This window comes from Tachyglossus aculeatus, unplaced genomic scaffold (genome assembly GCF_015852505.1).
Source record: "Tachyglossus aculeatus isolate mTacAcu1 unplaced genomic scaffold, mTacAcu1.pri scaffold_78_arrow_ctg1, whole genome shotgun sequence".
NCBI classification, from domain to species: Eukaryota; Metazoa; Chordata; class Mammalia; order Monotremata; family Tachyglossidae; genus Tachyglossus; species Tachyglossus aculeatus.
The window spans coordinates 2,426,634-2,443,397 of record NW_024045093.1 but is presented as its reverse complement, the minus strand read 5'-3'; positions in this window follow the sequence as shown (position 1 = coordinate 2,443,397).

The following is a 16,764-nucleotide window of genomic DNA, read 5'->3' as shown; positions in this document are numbered from 1 at the left end:
ATATATACATATATACAGGTGGTGTGGGGAAGGGCAAGTGGTAAGGCGGAGGATGGAGAGGGGAAGTAAGGGGAGAGGAAGGAGGGGGCTCAGTCTGGGAAGACCTCCTGGAAGAGGTGATCTATCAGTCGGGCCTTGAAGGGACGAAGACAGCTAGCTTGGCGGTTGTGGGGAGGGAGGGCGTTCCAGGCCAGGGGAATGACCTGGGACGGGGGTCGACGGCGGGACAGGTGAGAACGAGGCACGGTGAGGAGATTAGCGGCAGAGGAGTGGAGGGTGCGGGCTGGGCTGTAGAAGGAGAGAAGGGAGGTGAGGTAGGAGGGGGCGAGGTGATGGAGAGTCTTGAAGCCGAGTGAGGAGTTTCTACCTGATGCGTAGGTTGATTTTTAGCCACTGGAGAGATTTGAGGAGGGGAATAACAGGCCCAGAGCGTTTCTGGACAAAGACAATCCGGGCAGCGGCGTGAAGTATGGATTGAAGTGGGGAGAGACAAGAGAGTGGGAGATCGGAGAGGAGGCTGATACAGTAGTCCAGACGGGATAGGATGAGAGCTTGAACGAGCAGGGTAGCGGTTTGGATGGAGAGGAAAGGGCGGATCTTGGCAATGTTGCGGAGGTGAGACCGGCAGGTTTTGGTGATGGCTTGTGTGTGAGGGGTGAACGAGAGAGCGGAGTCGAGGATGACACCAAGGTTGCGGGCTTGTGAGACGGGAAGGATGGTAGTGCCGTCCACAGAGATGGGAAAGTCAGGGAGAGGGCAAGGTTTGGGAGGGAAGACAAGGAGTTCAGTCTTGGACATGTTGAGTTTTAGGTGGCGGGCAGACATCCAGATGGAGATGTCTTGAAGGCAGGAGGAGATTCGAGCCTGGAGGGAGGGGGAGAGAGCAGGGGCAGAGATGTAGATTTGGGTGTCATCAGCGTAGAGATGATAGTTGAAGCCGTGGGAACCAATGTGGTCACCAAGGGAGTGAGTGCAAATCGAGAACAGAAGGGGACCAAGAACTGAACCTTGAGAAACCCCCACAGTAAGGGCATGGGAGGGAGAGGAGGAGCCTGCAAAAGAGACTGAGAATGAACGACCGGAGAGATGAGGAGTACCAGGAGAGGACGGAGTCTGTGAAGCCAAAGTTGGATAGCGTGTTGAGGAGAAGGGGGTGGTCCACAGTGTCGAAGGCAGCTGAGAGGTCAAGGAGGATTAGAATAGAGTATGAGGCGTTGGATTTCACAAGGAGGAGGTCATTGGTGACCTTTGAGAGGGCAGTTTCCGTGGAAAGTAGTGGACGGAAGCCAGACTAGAGGGGGTCGAGGAGGGAGTTGGTGTTGAGGAATTCGAGGCAGCGTGCATAGACGACTCGTTCAAGGAGTTTGGAAAAGAATTGTAGGAGGGAGATGGGGCGATAACTAGAAGGTGAGGTGGAGTCAAGAGAGGGTTTTTTTAGCATGGGAGAGCCATGGGCATGTTTAAAGGCAGAGGGGAAGGAACCAGTGGAGAGTGAGCGGTTGAAGATGGAAGTTAAGGAGAAGAGAAGGGACAGAGTGAGAGATTTCATGAGATGAGAGGGAATGGGGTCAGAAGCACAGGTGGCCGGAGTAGCACTTAAGAGGAGGGAGGAGAGCTCCTCTGAGGATACTGCTGGGAAGGATGGGAGAGTAGCAGAGAGTGTTGAGAGCCGGGGGATTGGAAAAGGGGGGAGTGACGTTTGGGAGGTCAGACCTGATGGATTTAATTTTATTAATGAAGTAGGAGGCCAGATCGTTGGGGGTGAGGGAAGGAGGAGGGGGAGGAACCAGGGGCCTGAGAAGGGAGTTGAATGTACAGAGGAGCTGACGGGGATGATGGGCATGGTTGTCAATAAAGGAGGAGAAATAGTTTTGTCTGGCAGAGGAGAGGGCTGAGTTAAGGCAGTAAAGGATAAACTTGAAGTGAACGAGGTTGGCATGGTGTTTAGACTTCCGCCAGCAGCGTTTGGCAGCTCCAGCATAAAAGCGAAGGAGGCGGACAGTGGCAGTGATCCAGGGCTATGGGTTAGTGGTACGAGAGCGGCGAAGGGAAAGGGGAGCGAGTGAGTCTAGCTGAGTAGAAAGGGTAGAGTTGAGAGCAGTAATCTGATCATCAAGGACTTCAATCCATACTTCATGCCGCTGCCCGGATTCTGTTTGTCCAAAAACACTCTGGGCATGTTACTCCCCTCCTCAAAAATTTCCAGTGGCTACCATTCAACCTACACATCAGGCAGAAACTCCTCACCCTCGGCCTCGATGCTCTCCATCACCTCGCCCCCTCCTACTTCACCTCCCTTCTCTCCTTATACATCCCAACCCGCGCCCTCCGCTCCTCTGCCACTAATTTCCTCACCGTGCCTCGTTCTCGCCTGTCCCGCCGTCGACCTCCGGCCCACGTCATCCCCCTGGCCTGGAATGCCCTCCCTCCCCACATCCGCCAAGCTAGCTCTCTTCCTCCCTTCAAGGCCCTACTGAGAGCTCACCTCCTCCAGGAGGCCTTCCCAGACTGAGCCCCCTCCTTCCTCTCCCCCTACTTCCCCTCTCCATCCCCCCGCCTTACCTACTTCCCTTCCCCACAGCACCTGTATATATGTATACATGTTTATACATATTTATTACTCTATTTATTTATTTATTTTACTTGTACATATCTATTCTATTTATTTTATTTTGTTAATATGTTTTGTTTTGTTCTCTGTCTCCCCCTTTTAGACTGTGAGCCCACTGCTGGGTAGGGACCATCTCTATATTTTGCCAACTTATACTTCCCAAGAGCTTAGTACAGTGCTCTGCACACAGTAAATGCTCAATAAATATGATTGATTGATTTATTGATTGATTGAGGTGGGGTGTGAGGCGCTCAGAAAGTTGGATGGGGTCAAGAGAGCAGAGATCTCTGTGAGAGAGTAATATGGATTTCCAAGGGAAAGGAGTGTGAGTGAGGAGGCAGGTGAGAAGATTATTATCAACTTTGTATCTACCTCAGTGCCTAGTACATTGCCTGGCTCAGAGCAAGTGATTAACAAATATCAGTGAAAACTAAAAACAAAAAGGAAAAGGGCAGAGACCGGTGAAAATGACTGCACCACCCAGCTTCTGGATTCTCAGCCGTGGAGAGAGAGGCCTGTGTCTCTGCAGTGTGCAGTTGGCGCCTCGCTCATCACCGGATTCTATTGTGAATGCCCTTAGGCATTTCGCTTTCCGGTATCACAGGTGAGCCGAACCTATCGTCGCCAGGTTTGTTGACAACACCCCCGCGCCCCGCGGGGGTCCGGGTGGGACGTCTTCTAAGAGCAGAAGACAATGGGTCTGTAATTGGCCCGGAGGAAGCTGGAGGTGATGTTCGACCAACAACAGGATTGAAAGGCTGGGGCAAATGCCTGTGGCGGCCCCTGTTCACCGTTCTAGGCAAGGTCTACCGAGCCCACCAAGGCCGAAGGCACCGTCCGAGGGGATGTCCGCGCTGCTCTCGGCCCCTACTTTGCTGGTCGCTGGTCTCCGAAGGTCAGGAAGTCAGGGGGAACGCCCGGGCTGGGCTGGCCCCTTAAGGCCTTGGACAACGGGACTGATCATCCCGCAGGAGGAAATTTTCAAGACCCCATAGTGTCATAGATCTCATTGCTCCTGGGTTGAGAGCTTAACAGAAGCAGGATCCTTTGTGTTTCTCTGTAGGTTCAGAAAGGCTTTCTTTCTGTGATACTGACTATCGTGGTTTGTAAATAAAAATAAAAATAACAATGGTATTTGCTAAGTGCTTATTATGTGTCAGGTGCTATACTGAGCACTGGAATAGATGCTAGTATAGTATAGCAGTGTAAAAGGGAGGGAGAACAGGTTTTTGGGTTTTTTATGGTATTCGTTAAGCGCTATGTGTCAGGCACTGAACGAAGCCAGAGGGAGATACAGAGCAATCAGGTTGGACGCAGTCCCTGTCCTAAATGGGGCTCACAGTCTTAATCCCCATTTTACAGATAAGGAAACTGAGGCACAGAGAAGTGACTTGCTCAAGGTCACCCAGCAGCTGAGTGGCAGAGCCTGGCCTGGAACCCAGGTCCTACGGTCTCCCAGGCCTGGGCGCTAGCCACTAGGCCACACTTCTCCCTCTGGCTCCCAGGGGGAGACAGGCTGGACCTGGGTGGGACTAGCACCTCAGGATGGCAGGAATCAGTTCTAGCCTCTGGACTGGAAACATGTTGTGGGCAGGGAATGTGTCTGTTATATTATTGCGTTGTGCTTTCCCAAATGCTTAGTGGGCAAATGCCCTGCCCACAGTACCGTGCAGGACTCACCGGTAGGGAGTCCTGAAGGGCACCAGTCTCCCCGACAGCTCAGAATTCCGGGCACCGGGGTTCTACAGTTCCGGTTCTGGCTGCAGGTTCTGACATCTCGGCGGGTTGCAGGTACCTGACAGAGACTTGCATTTCAAGTGTAGTAATAATAATAAAGAAGCAGCATGGCTTAGTAGAAAGAGCACGGGCTAGGGAGTCCGAGGACTTGGGTTCTGATCCCGCCTCCACTACCTTTCTGCTCTGCTCTGTGCTCTGCACAAAGTTAAGTGCTTAACAAGTACTATAATTATTGTTATTATTATTATTATTATCTTGAGAGAAGTTTAGAGAAGGGCACTCTACTGTCTGGGAATTCCCCCTGTTCCTCCGAGAATCCCCGGGGGCCTGCACAGAAACCATCCTTTCCCACTTCCTTGAGATCATCCAATTTCAGATCAGCAAGGTGCACAGTTGGCTGGGAAACTCATCTTGAGCTGGTCACTCCCAGCCAACCGGGCAAGACACCTACCCCCATCCCTCTCAGGAGTGCTAGAAAAAGAAATGCCCGCTTCATCTGAAAAAGAGAGACTTTGGGTCAGTAGCAGACTGGGATTCCGAATGATGGGGGCCCCCTCATGCACCATTGAAAGGTCTCAGATATTGTTTGAATGTACGCCGTTCTGTTGCCATATCTGGTTTGGGTCTTAGACCCTGCAGCCCACTGGCTGGGTCCAGGAACCAAACCAAATAATGAGGTAGACTCTGCTCAGCTCTGTACCAAATCTGCACCAATCCAGTCTCCACTGTTTTCAAATCTACCAATCACTGTGATCAGAAACAGCAGTATAAAAGCCCATTGTATCAGGCACTCGGGGCCTTTTCCCTTAAGGAAATGAGTTCGCCGGGTGCATTACCCCCTTTTCGGTCTTTGGCCTTACCAATAAAGCCTTATTAAAACTTTCGGCAGTCACATGCTGTCTGACTAATTCTTTAGTCGCCCGGCGACTTGGTGGCCATCCGGAACAACCGCCGCCATCATTTTGGTGGCCCTTACGGGGAGATCCAGTAGATGTGACTGCCGCCGTCCTGGCTGACCACAGCACAGCCTGAAGCCATCGGAGTGGTGAGTTCTTTTTTTCTGAATTGTTCTTGTCTGTTCTCGCGGAGGCACCCTCTAGTTCCCGGGTACACTGGGGGGAAGGAAGGACCGACCGCGTCGGTCCGGGAAAAGGACCTCTCGTCAGGAGGCGGTCCGGGGAAGGGACCTCTCATCAGGGGACGCCTTGAGTTGGAGGGACCACAGCTTGGGAAAGTGGGACACCACGCGGCACTCGGGCATAACCCGAGACAGGCACGGAACCGGAATTGTTCTTGTCTGCTCTCGCGGAGGCACCCTCTAGTTCCCGGGTACAATAGGGGGGAAGGAAGGCCTACCGGGTCGGTCTGGGAAAGGGCCTCTCGACAGGAGACGGTTCGGGCGTTTCAGCGCCAGTGAGACGCCACTCGGTGCACGGGCATAACCCGAGACAGATACAGAACCGGAATTGTTCTTGTCTGCTCTCGCGGAGGCACCTTCTAGTTCCTGGGTACACTAGCGGGGAAGGAAGGCCGACTGGGTCGGTCCGGGAAAAGGACCTCTCATCAGGAGACGGTCCGGGTATTCCAGGGCCAGTGGGACGCCACGCGGCGCTCGGACATAGCCCGAGACAGACACAGAACCGGAATTGTTCTTGTCTTCTCTCGCGGAGGCACCCTCTGGTCCCCAGGTTCACTAGGGAGAACGAAAGGTCGACCGGGTCGGTCATAACCCGAAACAGACACAGAACCTCAAAAAAGGAACGTTTTCCACCCATTACGGGACAAATTCTTTCCAGAACCCCAAAAGAGGAACGTTGTTCACCCGTTATGGGACAAGGTTCCTCAATTCCAGGAGACTCCCCATTGGGTTGCCTGCTGAACACCAAGAATAAGGACAAATTTGGTTTGGCCGATTTAAAATGCCAGCAACTGATTTTCTTGTGCACCACAAAATGGCCCCAGTATAAATTAGAGGATCAGGAGTTCTGGCCCGAATATGGGTCCGTAAGTTATAATACTATTCTCCAGCTGGACTTATAATGAAGGGGGTTAGAGAAATGGTCAGAAATCCCGTATGTCCAAGCTTTTATGGCTTTGTCCCAAAGCCCTGAAGGAAAAAACTGCCGCATGTGTTTTTCCTGGGCCCCTCCAGGGGATTCAGCCCTAAGGTCTGATTCTTCAGATATACTGGATGATCCTCTCCTCTGTAGGGGACCCCGGGAGGATGGCTTTCCCACTCCCTCTGTCTGGGAATCTCAGGTACCTTCGGCACCCCCTCAGCCCCCTGAGGGGATGGGAAACACCACCACTACGGGGCCCAACCCTTTGTTATGTCCTCCTCCATACCAGCCCACCTTCTCGTGGGCCCTAAGCCCTTCCAGCACCCGGGAGGCACACGCTACGCCCCTCCAGAAGGAGGGGAAAGGATACTCCCCTTGAGGGAGGTTGCAGGGGAGAGGGGAAAGATATTGCGGGTACAGGCTCCCTTCTCTTTGAGCGAATTGTAAATGGCAAAATGGAAATTGGGACAATATTCTGTGGACCCCACGCGTTTTCGGGACGAATTCCGGAATCTGACTTTGCAGTACGACCTGTCATGGGAAAATCTTAATCTGTTGCTTTCCTCCTGCCTGACCGTAGAGGAAAAGTGTGTAGTTTGGGATTATGCTGAAAGGGTGGGGGATGAAGCTGCCGTGAACAGTCATGGCAGGCACCCACTGGGAGCGATAGTTGTCCCTCGCTCCAAACCAGATTGGAATTATCAGGGAGACAGTACTGATAGCTCCGGGATCACATGATTACATGCCTACTGGCGGGCATGGAGAAAGGAGTTAGGAAGCAAGTTAACTATGATCGGGTCCGAGCTGTGACCCAGGACTCTACTGAGAACCCCTCTATTCTTAGACTCAGACTGGTGGAGGCGATTCGAACGTACACCCAGCTTGATCCCGACTCGGTAGAGGGAAGTGTCATTCTGAATATGCATTTTATTAATCAATCAGCTGAAGATATCCGCCGAAAATTACAGAAGGAACAGTTGGGGCCACAAACTCCCACGAATCAGGTGATAGAGGCTGCCTTTAGAATTTTTAACAACCGTGACCAGGCAGCCCGGGATGGGAGGGACCGCAGGGCCAAAGTGAAAGGCAGCGAGCAGGCCCAGTTACTTGTGGCGGCCCTGATGAAGGGTCAGTCTCGCCTTGGAAGGTCGCCCGACGTGGCCACGATGCTTGTCCGCGGCCCAGGGTCCGGGAAGCCCTGTTTTTTGTGCCACCAGTCTGGCCACTGTGCTCAGGAGTGCCCCCAGGCACGGAGGCCTTGTCACAGCCGCCAGCCACCTGGACCATGCCCCCTCTGCCGGAGACACTGGAAGCGGAACTGCTCACTACTGGAGGCAAGCGCCGACCCAGAGGCTGCCAAGTTCTCGGCTGTTGGCATGTCTAAGAGTCGGGACTGACGGGGCCCAGGGAACGGCCAGGCCCCCACAGGAACCATCTCCATGGCCTAACCCAGGGTGAGCGTGGAAGTGTCCGGTAAGATTATAAATTTTCTTATCGATACGGGGGCCGCCTATTCTGTCCTTCCCAGTTTTTACGGTCCTACCCATCCATCTGGCGTAAGGGTGGTTTGGATCGAAGGCATCCCAGAATCTTGTCGCCAAACTGACCCACTACCATGTATATACCAGCAGGAATTGTTTGAACATAGATTCCTTATTATTCCCTCCACCCCCGCACCATTACTGGGGAGGGATATCATGACCAAGTGGACTTACCTGAGTACCTTGTGGAAAAAGTTGAGCCCCTCATTTGGGATAAAGATCTCCCGGGCCGATCCATTGATGAAATCCCAGTCGAGGTGCGCCTAAAGGATCCCTCCGATTTTCCACACCAACGCCAGTATGCACTCCCAACAGAGGCACAGGCAGGGATCCAACCAATTATCGAGCGATTTCTTGAAAACGGGTTACTTGTGCCATGCCATTCCCCTTGCAGCACCACTGTCCTCCCGGTAAAGAAACCAGATGGGACCTATCGCTTTGTCCAGGACCTGCGGAGGGTGAATGCAGCTACGATCCCTATACACCCAATAATTGGCGAACCCATACACTCTCCTTGCACAGGTACCGGGGGATACCAACTGGTCCTTGGTAATAGATATGAAGGATGCCTTCCTTGTATCCCCTTGAGTAAAGGGTCCCAGTATATTTTCGCTTTTGAGTGGACCGGACCAAGGGAAAAGTTGGGACGTCAGTACACCTGGACGGTCCTTCTGCAAGGATTCCAGGATAGCCCTCACCTTTTTGGGGAGTGCTTGGGCCGAGATCTCCATGACCTTGAATTACGTGACAGCACCCTAATTCAATACGTGGATGATCTCCTCATTTGCAGCCCGATTGAGAAAGGCGTGAAGGAGGACATTGTCCAGACACTTAATCACCTGGCCTGTTGTGGGTACCGAGTCTCCCCTTCGAAATTACAGGCTTGCAAACAAGAGGTTCGATATCTGGATGATGTATTAAGCTCTTTAGGGAAGACCCTAAGCCCATAGAGAAAAGACGCTATCCTGCAAATCCCAGCCCCCAAGACAAGCACCAGTTGCGTGTCTATTTAGTAATGACTGGTATCTGCCACATCTGGATTCCAAACTACGGGATCCTGGCCAAGCCTCTGTATGGTGCCCTTGCTGGGCCAGAGGACGAGCCGCTGGAGTGGGGTGGCTAACAGATGGACGCATTTCGAACTCTCAAACGAAACCCTTCCTCGGCCCCAGCCTTAGCCTTGCCTGAACTAGCCAAACCCTTTGCCTTACATGTAGATGAGCGACGACACCACTGTGCCGTGGTTCTAGGTCAATCTTTGGGACTAGACTTTCGGGGGGTAGCATATTTTTCCAAGTGGTTGGATAGTGTCGCCTCTTGTTGGCCAGCATGTTTCCGTGCAGTTGCGGCCACCACCGTGGCGGTACAGGAGAGCAGAAAGCTGACATTGGGCCAGGCCCTTACCGTCTATACCCCACATCGGGTCCTAGCAGTGCTAGGAAATAGGGGCGAGCGTTGGCTCACGGGAGGCCGCTTGCGGCAATATCAAGCCCTCCTTCTTGACACCCCTGAGGTTATCTTAAAAACCTGTAACTCCTTGAACCCAGCAACCCTTCTCCCTCTTCCGGAAGATGGGGAAGGGGGCTGGCCAGCCCCAGTTCATGATTGTCTTGAAAACGCGGAGGCTAGCTGGTTTACGGATGGGTCCAGTTACATGGACCAGGGAGTCTGACATGCAGGGTACGCAGTAGTGAGCCTCCATGAGGTCATCGAGGCACAGCCCCTCTCTCCAGGGACCTCTGCACAGAAAGCAAAACTAGTAGCCCTATCTCGAGCTATGGAATTGGGAAAGGGGATGCGTCTTAATATATTTACTGACTCCAAATATGGCTTCCGTGTCTTACATGCTCATGGGACTATTTGGAAAGAGCGAGGTCTCCTCACTGCCCGAGGCACCCCTATCAAACATGCAGAGGAAATCCTCCAGCTACTCGCAGCTGTTTGGGAACCCCGGGAGGTGGCTGTAATTCACTGTAGGGGACACCAAAAGGGGAATACAGAAATAATCAAGGGAAATCATTTTACGGACACAGCTGCTCTACAGGCAGCCCGCACCAGGACCCAGGCAGCCAGTGCATTGGCTCTTGTACCAACCCTCTCAGAGCTTGCAGGTGCCCCGGTATATTCCGAGATGGAGTTGGGCAAAGTGGACGAGGAAGGCTGCATCCTCCGGACTGATGGATGGCTAGAAACCCCAGAGGGAAAGCTCCTCATTCCCCAAGCCTCCGCTTGGAAGTTGTTGAATGGAATGCATCAGGCTACCCACCTCGGTCGGGATGCCTTACATACCCTCTTAGATCCCATTTTTGTGGGACGAGGTATGCGGGAAACCATTAAGAAGGTTTGCCGCGCTTGTCCAATGTGTGCCAGAGCTAACCCTGAGGGGGCCGTGAGGAAGCCTCCCTTACTGACGCCAGTACAACGGCGCGGCCAGCTGCCTGGGGAGGACTGGCAAATGGATTTTACCCACATGCCTTCTTGCTCTGGGTACCGGTATCTGCTAGTCCTGATTGATACCTTCACGGGATGGATCGAGGCCTTCCCATGCCGCACTGAGCGTGCAATAGAGGTGGACAAGTGGCTCCTTAGGAAAATAATCCCTCGCTTTGGACTCCCTTGCTCTCTCCAAAACCATAACGGACCTGCCTTCCCCTCTCAAGTGACCCAGTCCATTGCCCACGCCCTAGGGATTACCTACTACCTGCATGCTGCCTGGCACCCACAGTCCTCAAGGAAAGTAGAGAAGGCTAATCACACTTTAAAACGTATTCTGACTAAGCTCAGCCTCAAGACCCGACAATCCTGGGTTCAGTGTTTGCCTACGGGTCTCCTCCTACTCCGTATGGTGCCCCACAAAGGCCTAGGCCTCAGCCCCTTTGAGCTGATGTACGGCCGCTCCTTTCTCACTACTGATCTTGTGGTGGACCCAGAAGCACAGACTTTAGGGCACTTTGCTTCCCAGCTAGGAGCGGTACACGCGGCCCTGCGCAAGTATACAAATTCTCATTTGCCAGCCCCCGATGTAGACGGGGCTCCAGTGGGCACCACCATAACACCAGGCTCACTTGTTCTCTTGAAAACTTGGCAGACGGGGGTGAAGGCAGATTTAGAGCCAAAATGGACAGGTCCTTTCCGGGTGATACTTGCTACCCCCACTGCTGTGAAACTGGAGGGCCAGTCCTCGTGGACTCATAACTCACGCATTAAACCCTATGCACCTCCTGTCCCAGAGTTTTCTGATTCTCCCCAGGAGGACGCTCCATCACAATACACCCGTGACCGAATCGGCGACCTCCGGCTCCATGGGGAAGAGCACCAACCCACGGGACAGAAGCCAACTGAGGAAACTGAGGGGGATGCTGCCCCCATTTACAGGCTCTACGAGAAATCACCCCGACCGTGACACCACCACCATCTCACTGCCGGGCTCATGGCCGGTTTGCGGTACACCCATATGACCCCGAACGCATCTAGTTATGAGTTCATCGCCCACTGTCAGCATGAAGCCGTTCCAGAAGATGGACCATCGACCCTCAGCAAACCCTTAGGAATAAGGGTCGTATGTCTTTGAGGGGGGAATGATGGGGGCCCCCCATGCACCATGGAAAGATTGCAGGTATTGTTTGAATGTACGCGGTTCTGTTGCCATATTTGTTATGGGCCTTAGACCCTGCAGCCCACTGGCTGGGTCCAGGAACCAAACCAAATAAGGAGATAGACTCCGCCCAGCTCTGCACCAAATCTGTACCAAATCTGCACCAATCCAGTCCCCACTGTTTTCAAATCTATCTAGCGGTATATAAGCCCATTGTATCAGGCACTCGGGGCCTTTTCCCTTAAGGAAATGAGCCCGCCAGGTGCGTTCCCCCCTATTCGGTCCTCGGCCTTACCAATAAAACTTTATTAAAACTTCCGGCAGTCACATGCTGCCTGACTAATTCTTTAGAAACCCGGCGACTTGGTGGCCATCCGGAACAACCGCCGCCATCATATCTACCAGCTCCATTGCATTGCACTCCCTCAAGGGTTTAGTACAGTGTTCTGCACACCGTAAGCAATAAATAACAATAAATACCTTCGAATGACTTAGTGATATGAATCTTCAGAGATTTATAGTGAAGAGCGATACCTATTACACCTCTTCAGAAACCTGCTGCTCAGCCTGATGACAATGAATCCTAAATTACAGCAATTTTCCCACAGCTCCATTGTTCGTAATTGCCCCATGATTCTCTGGTAAAGCAACTTGAAGCACATCTAAGACATCTATTTCGATTAAAACAGAACTCCCTTTTTGTATTGCTACTTGTGGCCGGTGCAAATCATGCCTCATTAAAATAGCAATAATAATAATAACAACAATGGTATTTGTTAAGCACTTACTATGTGGCAAGCACTGTTCTAAGCACTGGAGTAGACAGTAGTTAATCAGGTTGGACATGGTCCCTGTCCTACATGGGACTTCCATTCTTAGTAGGAGGGATAATAAGTATTTCATTCCCATTTCATTCCCATTTCACAGTTGAAGAACCCGAGGCACAGACAAATTAAGTGACTTACCTAAAGTCACATAAAAGCAACTTTTCCAACCGGAATTAGAACCCAGGACCTCTGACTCCCAGGCCCAAGCTCTTTCCCCTAGGCCATGCTACAGTGACCCTAGCCCCATATTACTTTCTGTTCAGTTTGCAGTCTCCTAAATAATCTAGGACAGTGTTGATCCTAGTTAAAAAGTGATTAAAATAAATCAATCTTGAAAATAGCCTCTCGTATACTCAACTTGGGAGAGTAGAAAAAATTTCTGATCTTCCCCAACAAATCCCTCATTTCCTCTACTCTCTCTCCCGTCTATGCCACCCTCACACTTGGATTTGTATCCTTTATTCATCTACCTTCTAGCTCCACCAGCATTTAGGTACTGATCCATAATTTACTTTAATGTCTGTTGCTCCATCTAGAGTGCAAATTCTTGGTGGGCATGGGATGTGTCTATCAACTCTGTTGTATTGTACTCTCACCCAATTGTTTAGTATAGTGACCTGCACACGTGGACACTCAATAAATACCATTGTTTGATCAGAGATCATTTATGATGACACAGATAACCTCTATTCGCATAGATTCCATCTGATTAGATCTTTCCTCAAAAGATGCACTTGTTCCTTTACCAAAATCAGGCTACAGTTTGATGTTCCCTGGACTCCTGGATGTGGATCCTGAGGCAGGAACTAAATCTGAGTTTGTATCTATGCCTGTGTTTAGCTCAGTACTTAGCCCAGAGAAAGAGCTTAATAAATACCATAAAAATAATAGTAAATTAAAGTCATTTTAAAGACCAAATTTATGATATTGAGGGACTATAGACTACATCCCAGTTTAATGTTGGCTACATCTGCCTACATCAAGCGGGAATTAGTCTTGCAAAATCCCAAGTTTAGAGGTGGAAACTGATTATGGGAGAGTTCTGTTGCTTCAGATCGAGGTGCTTTTTGTTTTGTTGTTCATTTTATGGTGTTTGTTAACCTTGCATTGTATGTCAGGCACCGTTCTAAGTGCTGGAGCAGATACAAGATAATCAGGTGGACACAGTCCCTTTCCCATATAGGGCTCATAGACTTAATCCCCATTTGACAGATGAGGAAACTGAGGCACAGAGAAGTGAAGTGACTTGTCCAAAGTCACCTGGGAATAGAACCCAAGTCTTCTCACTCATATGCTCAGGCTTTTTCCAGGTTGTTGTTCTAATTAGAGATTACTGATCAAGACAGAGCCCCAGACCTCTGAACCCAATACAATCAGAACTTCTATCAGCATAGGTGGACAGAGCTTGAGTCTGGTTCAGAAAAACGATTGAAGTTCAGGATGAGCTAGTGATCTCTCAAAAAATATTTTTGTAGGAATTTGAATTGATTGGGTTTACCAGAATCTGAATTTCAATTTTTGGCATTGCTAATGAGTTTTACAATAGACCATTGGTTAATTCTCATCAACAATGTATCATTCTACAAACAGTAAAGTAATTATTCAGATAATTGGCCAGGAAAATCTAGGCCTAAATGTCCTACCTTTCCTCTAAAATGAAGTTTGGGTTACTGATTTAATCACTTTGCAAAACCCAAGGTGAAGTAGAGAACAGTCACTTGGTGAATTCAGACAGTTCAAAACAAAGCAATCCACTTCTCTATCAGTATACCTGAGCAATTCAGACAAAAGTTTGGTTTGGAGGGTTTCCATCTGAATTATCTGGTTAACTGTGTAGACCTCTCTGTATATTTCAGGAGGATTTATCTCTGATCTGAAAACGCCAATTTCTTTTGGTATGGTGCTACCTGGAAAATTCAAAATTAAATTTACTAAACTCCCCACACTTCTCAAAAGACTTTGTGTTTTTTCACAAACCATTCAATAATCAATAACAATATTAATTAAAAATCTAGAAATGCATGAATTATAATATTAAGCTCGAGGAAGAAGAATTAGATAATTTCAGGCTCTGCCCCTGCCCCTCAAAAGACTCAGAATCTAAACAAGGGAGGAAATGTATTTCAGTTTCTGTCTCCCCTGTAGACATTGAACTCCTTGTGGGCAAATATTGTGTCTACCAAAGCTGTTACATTGTACTTTCCCAAGTGCTTAGAACAATGCTCTGCATACAGGAAGCATTCAATAAATATCATTGATTGATTGATTGAAAGACACGGATGGAAAAAATGTAAAACCAGGACCAACAGTAAAAGATTAATTTTTATGCCTCATCATCTCATCACTCCTCTCTGAGCCACAGTCTTTCCAATATTCTCTATGTTTAAAAGACGGAACTTGTTCCTAGGGGAGGGAAATGAGAGGAGAGCAACCAGCATGGTCTAGTGGAAAGATCATGGGCCTGGGAATCTGAAGGACCTGGGTTCTAATCTTGTTCCACCAGTTGTCTGCTGTATGACTTTGGGTAGGTTGATACACTTCTCTGTGTTTTAGGTATCTCAGCTGTAAAATGGGGATTTAGACTGTGAGCCCCATGTGGAACATGGACTGTGTCCAACCTGATTAGCTGGTATCTACCCCAGCTCATTGCATAGTTCCTGGCACATAGCAAGCACTTAACAAATGTCATTTTTTAAAAAAAGAAACTTGGTGTCTCGCTGAAGAGTGGCAGGGCCCTGGGCCGCCCCCATGAACTCAAGAATTTTGGTAGTGGGAGAGTGTCAAGCCCCCTGTGGAAAAGCAATTTGAAAGGTAAAATGTCACTGTGATGCAACTCGATTTTTCAAACAAATCTGAACCTGGCTTATGTTGCCCTATTGCCCAATGTAAATATACTAGTTCTCATAGATTCCAATTATAATGATCATATAGTGCCAGAGCATCAAGGAACCCACCTATCAACACCTCAGTCCTAGCAAAGAATGAACTGCAAAAAAGCAGTCATCCATTGAATGACATGATTCCCTTCTCATGGAACTAATCTGCAAGAGAAGCAGTGTTGCCTAGTGGAAAGATCCCGTGTCTGGGAGTCAGCGGACCTGGGTTCCAATCCTCTATCAATCCCTGCTATGTGAACTTGAGCAAGTCACTTAACTTTTCTTGGCCTCTGCTTTCTCATTCATAAAACGGGGATTAAGACTGTTAGCCCAATGTGGAACAGGGACTATGTCCAACCCAACTACTGTGTATCTACCCCAACACTTAGTACAGGGTCTGTCAGGTAGAAACCACATAACAAATACTATTTTTTTTAAAAAAAATTGTCTTAACTAAGGAGAAACAAGTTTATGAAGGAGAAACAGGCAAGAAAGAAATACGTGGAAAGACAAGATTACAGTATATGGTGATGGTGACACAAGTGATCAGTTTCACCTGACAAATCCAGGCTTAGATGTGACAAATATTGACTTTGAACCAGAAAGGTGACTTCTGTCACTTCGGAAATCAGGAAAATCCCTGAGGTTTAGACTCAGTCCCATGGCTGACAACTTCTTCAGGAGAGCAAGAGTGGAAAGAGGAGGAGGATTTTAGCAGATAAGCAAGCAGATTGGGTTTGAGAATAGCAAGCACGTTTAGAAGAACTAACATGTCAAAAAGATGATGCACATTTTAAGCCCTACTTTAAAATTCTGGGTTCTTTTCAATACTGCTTAGGAGGAGTTGAGACTTGTAGGAGCCCTGGTTTGAGGGAACCTAAATGTCCAGCCCAAAAATTTGTGCTGGTGTAAACAACAGCTGGATGCCCCACAGCTGAAAATCCACTGGACCCCTTCCCTTCCCACAGTATCTATGTTCAAAGTTATGAACGGTAATACAAATTATTATTTTAAAACTAATTAACAAAATTTCATGAGCAAACCAGAAAAGTGTCATTTGTCGCATTCTAGAATAATGACCCCATCCTATTTGATTGTAACTTCCTAATTCAGACTTCCACCAGGAATCAACCCCTCCATCGCAAACTCACAGTAGTCTACAGGCAGAAAAGCTATTGAAAATGATTTCTCATCCATCTCAACCCACATCCAACCTTACAGATGCACAAAGTGAAAGGTAGTTTTACCTGGAAAATATCGGCCCCATTTCCCACCTACACAGGTGAGACCGGATAAGCCTAAAGCTCTCAGAAACTGTCCCTTTGAAGATGTCCCAGTAAGTCATTCCCGGGTCAAAAAATTTGGATAAAGGATTGGAGCATTCATTCATTCAATCGCATTTATTGAGCACTTACTATGTGCACAGCACTGTACTAAGAGCCTGGGAAGTAAACATTGGCAACAGAGGCAGTCCCTACCCAACAACGGGCTCACAGTCTAGAAGGGGGAGACAGACA